The sequence below is a fragment of the Euprymna scolopes genome, chromosome 46, assembly GCF_053919585.1.
Source record: "Euprymna scolopes isolate OS-2025 chromosome 46, ASM5391958v1, whole genome shotgun sequence".
Taxonomy (NCBI): domain Eukaryota; kingdom Metazoa; phylum Mollusca; class Cephalopoda; order Sepiida; family Sepiolidae; genus Euprymna; species Euprymna scolopes.
In genome coordinates, this window is record NC_136527.1 from 140,009,403 (window position 1) to 140,015,421 (window position 6,019).

The following is a 6,019-nucleotide window of genomic DNA, read 5'->3' on the forward strand; positions in this document are numbered from 1 at the left end:
TGTGTGTGTGTGTGTGTGTGGATATTCATATTAAGAACTCTTTTATCTATTCATATTTTTTTCCTTCCCCACGGAAGCAAAATGTGACTCAAGGTCGTTTTACACGCTAGAATCTACAGAAGCCGTTAAAAAATAAATAAAAATACCGAAAAACTGGGTAAAAACATTAATTTCTTCACTCTCAACTGAGCACTTTTCAACAGGGAGGGGTCGTATTTTAGCCGATATTTTTGGAATTAATCGAAACCTGCATCACTTCCGATTTTACGGTGGTCGAAACAGCAAGGACGTCATGTTTGTTCCCTGTTCTTTTGGTCCTTCATGGTACGGGTTCGAGCTTGCCTTCCTACTACCACTTTTTTATTTTTGCTTAACATATACCTCCAAACACCCCGGCAATGCCGGGCTGAAATGCTATAAACGTGAAAGTATCTGTCAGTATGTCTGTCTGTCTGTCTGTGTACATTTCTCTACACAATATCTCTGTCAATGTTAAGTCTACAGACTCGAAATTTGATATACAGGATACTGAAATTTGGGAAAATCTTTGTAACTCGTTTCGGCCAGAAATTTGCCTGTTAAGGGGTCAAAATTCAACGGTTTGGCCATTGAGAACTCTACCAAACCCTCCGCCAATTCTGAGTCTAAGCACTTAAATTTTTAGATATAGCTTACTTGGACATGGATCTAACTTACTAACTTGGTTTGAGCCTAAAACAATAAATCGTAAGGGGTCATAATAGGGGTCAAAGTTAAAAAAAATTGACCTCTGCGGTCTCTACTTAATTACTCAGACAATTTTTTGTCTAAACATTTGAAATTTTACATAAAGGGTATTCAGAGATCGGGCAAGCTTTTTAGTTGGTTTGGGTCGACAATTTGAGCTATCAATATATAAATGTATTTATATATTTTTGCTTCACATTCAGCACCTTCAACTGGGTACTTTTCTACACGGGGGTTCGCTTTTTTCGTAGATATTGTCGAAAGTCATCCCCTCTTTTCGATTATCTAGCCTTAATTTAAACCTACGTCACTTCCGGTAAACCGGTGGTCGTAACAGCAATGTTTTTTCAGATTCTTTTCCTCCTTCGCGGTACAGGTTCGAGCCTGCCTTCCTACTACCACTTTTTTTCTAAACATACGCCTCTAAACACACGGACAACGCCGGGCTGAAATATATTTATTACAATAGAAAACTGTGAGCATAAAAAGTAATATGGTTAATCTTAAACATGGAAAAGAAAAAGGACAAAATATTCTTGTAAAAAATGTAATAAATTTATAACCTAAAATATTTCAGCATTAAGAATTGATTATACAATGTTAAATTGATTATTTTTTTAAAATCTTAATGCTGAAATATTTTATTCAAATATAACATACATCAATATATATATATATATATATATATATATAATATAAATCAATATATATATAATATACATCAATATATATATATATAATATACTTTAATATATATATAATATATTTCAATATATAATTATATAATATACTTTAATATATATAATATACATCAATATATATATAATATACATCAATATATAATATACTTTTATATATATATAATATACATCAATATATATATAATATACATCAATATATATATATGCATATAATATGCTTTAATATATATATAATATACATCAATATATATATATAATATACTTTAATATATATAATATACATCAATATATAATATACTTTTATTTATATATAATATACATCACTATATATAATATACATCAATATATATATAATATACATCAGTATATATAACATACATCAATATATATAATATACATCATTATATATATATGTAATATACATCCATATATAATACACTTTTATATATATATAATATACATCAATATATATATATAATATACATCAATATATATGTAATATACTTTAATATATATATAATATACATCAATATATAATATACATCAATATATATGTAATATACTTTAATATATATAATATACTTTAATATATATATATATATACATCAATATATATATAATATACATCAACATATATATATATAATATACATCAATATACATAATATACATCAATATATATATAATATTTAATATACTTTAATATATATGTAATATACATCAATATATATATATAATATACATCAATATATATATATAATATACATCAACATATATATATAATATACATCAATATATATATAATATACATCAATATATATATAATATACATCAATATATATGTAATGTACTTTAATATATATATATAATATACATCAATATAGATATAATGTACATCAATATATAATATACTTTAATATATATATATAATATACATCAATATATAATATACTTTAATATATATATATAATATACATCAATATATATATAATATACATCAATATATATACTATGCATCAATATATATAAAATATATAATATAATTTAATATATCTAATATACATTATATAATTATACTCAATATATATATAATAAAAAACTGCGAACATTAAAAGTAATATGTTTAAGCTTAAACAGGTCAAAAGTAAAAATGTTTAGTAATTTAGTAAAAAATGTAATAAATTCATAACTTAAAAAATTTCACCATTAAGCATTGATTATATAATGTTAAATTGAATGTTTTAAAAAAAAAATCTTAATGGTGCAATATTTTATTCAAACGCTAGTTTGAAAAATATCACCTATTTTTGCAATCTTGTAAGTCCGAAATCTCGGCGATTAATGATTGATGAAGAATCGAATCCAGTAAGAAAAGTTAATAATATACATCAATATATAATATAATATACCTTAATATATATATATATATATATATAATATACAGTAATATATATATAATATACTTTAATATATATATATATATATATATATATAATATACATTAATATATATATAATATACCTTAATATATATATAATATACCTTAATATATATATATATATATAATATATATTAATATATATATAATATACATTAATATATATATATAATATACCTTAATATATATATATATATATATATATAATATACATTAATATATATATAATATACCTTAATATATTTATATATATATATAATATACATTAATATATATATAATATACTTTAATATATATATGCAACACCTCAATATATACTATACATCAATATATATAAAATATATAATATAATTGAATATTTCTAATATACATTGTATAATTATACTCAATATATATATATATATATATATATATATATATATATATATATATATATATATATATATATATAATAAAACGCTTGAAAAATACCACCTATTTTTGCAATCTTGTAAGTCCGAATTCTCGGCGACTATTGATCAACATTGCGGCGATGGAGAATCGAACACAGTAAGAACAGTTAAACGTAATAGATATTGAAATCCTAGGAATTCAGAACGATTGTCATTGTTCTGGCAAATTCGATTCCTCTGTTCTGTCTCGAAAGACAAAGGATACCCCCTGTCGGGGCAGCTGCGCATATAATTGTGATGCATGGGTTGAGCAATTATCAACCACACCTCTCCTGAATCGACACTGTTTGAGTCCAGTGGCAAGGATAAGTCCAGGACGACTGGAAACAATGCCGAGATAAGCAGAGAGCACATATAGCACCTGGATGTCCCAAATGGTCACCCATTTTGAATTAACCAGGTTCAACATCGCTTAACTTCAGTGATCCAGCGGGAATCGGTGCATCAACGTGTTTATGCCGTACATGTTCGAGCAAATAACTAAATATTATTTGTTCTGGCAAATAACTAAATATTATTATAGAAGATAGAAAGTCTTAGTCTCATGGAAAGGGGCAGATCCCAGTAAGTTAGAAAGCAAACTAGATAAGATTGAAAAGGATATTTGAAAAAGGTTAGTATCCAATAGTGATTGGACGATTCCATTATTTTTCTCGATTCCGATGCAACTACAGATTCCGTGCTGAACTACCGATTCCGATTCTTTTATAAATTTCTAATTATTTAACTATAAGATTGTTATTTTCCCCGATTTTCGTAAAAACATATGTTAAATATGCAGATATTTTCCCAAACGTCAAAATTACACTTATAGAGAATGATCTATCGATTTTATCTTTACTGGTATTTGAAAATCAATAAATATTTATTATTTCATCATTATTACCGGCAATGGAAGATTTTACTTTAAACAAAATCAAATTAAAAAAGACAATTAAAAGAATCGTTTTGGCATCGGAAAATAGGCATCAATTTTTCCGATTCTGATACAGATTCCGATACCCCCAAATCTTCCGATTTTTCCGATTCCCGATTCCGATTAATTGTCCCAACACTAGTATCGAACCCAGTAAAAAAAAGTTAAAAAAGAATACATATTGAAATCCTATTGAAAAGGATATTTGAAAAAGGTTAGTATCCAATAGTGATAGGACGATTCCATTATTTTTCTCGATTCCGATGCAACTACAGATTCCGTGCTGAACTACCGATTCCGATTCTTTTATAAATTTCTAATTATTTAACTATAATATTGTTATTTTCCCCGATTTTCGTAATTGTAATGGAATCTTTTACTTTAATTAAATTAAAAAAGACAATTTAAAGAATCGTTTTAGCATCGGAAAAGAGGCATCAATTTGCAAATAACTAATTATTATTTATGTCAAAGATATTTAATTTAGCAATTCAGTCGATTGTTCAATCGTTTAGCTATAATTGGATATTAAATATGTCAGTAAAAATAATGGACAATAGGAGTTTAGAAATAATGGTTAACGAATATGTTAGATATTGAACAAGATAAGATTGAAAAGGTTATTTGGAAATGATTAGTATCGAATAGTGATGGGACGATTCCATTATTTTTATCGATTCCGATACAACTACCGATTCCGTCCTAAATTCCCGATTCCGATTCTTTTATAAATCTCTAATTATAAGATTGTCATTTTTCACGATTTTCGTAAAAACATATGTTAAATATGCAGATATTTTCCCAAACGTCAAAATACAATTGTAGAAGATGATCTATGGATTTTAGCTTTACTGGTATTTTAAAATCAATAAACATTTATTATTTCATCATTATTACCAGTAATGGATTGTTTTACTTTAATAATAAAATTAAAAAAAGAAAATTTGAAGAATCGTTTTGGCATCGGAAAATAGGCATCAATTTTTCCGATTCTGATACAGATTCCGATACCCCCAAATCTTCCGATTTTTCCGATTCCCGATTCCGATTAATTGTCCCAACACTAGTATCGAACCCAGTAAAAAAAAGTTAAAAAAGAATACATATTGTAATCCCATAAATCCAAAACGATTGGCATTGTTCTTGCAGATAACTTCATATTGTTTATGTCAAAGAAAGATATTTAATTTAGCAATTCAGTCGATTGTTCATTCTTTTAGTTAAAACCGGATATTTAATATGTCAGTTAAAAGAATGGACAATACGAGTTTAGAAATAATGATTAACGAATAGGTTAGATATTGAACAATTCCAATTGAGGAATTTCTTAATTTGCCAAAAGTATGTTTGGACATATATAGGCAAAATCCACATGATTAAATTTCACGAGGCGAAAGTCATCAAGAGATTCTCAATATGTTGAGACAGGGTTCGAAGTAAGAGACAGTTAGAATCACAGTCAGGGAGACTCAGACTGGGAGCTGATGTACCTTAGATGCGGAGGGGAGAGGAGGAGAAAATGCATTTGGAAAATCTTGAATCCCTGACCCCTATCATCAGCCGGCTGATGAATAAAGAATCACCATCTATATTTTGTAAACTGCTTGTCTTCGTGTCGTTATTACAACGGACATATCAATGGGCTACTTAGATTTTGCTCGAATAGAATCGTCACAGTCGTCGTCGTGATGTAAACAAATGTCATTATGATCTTCTAGATTGTGGAATTGATTTTTCAAATAATTCCAATTTGAAAATAAACGTATGCACGACTGTGACGATTCTAT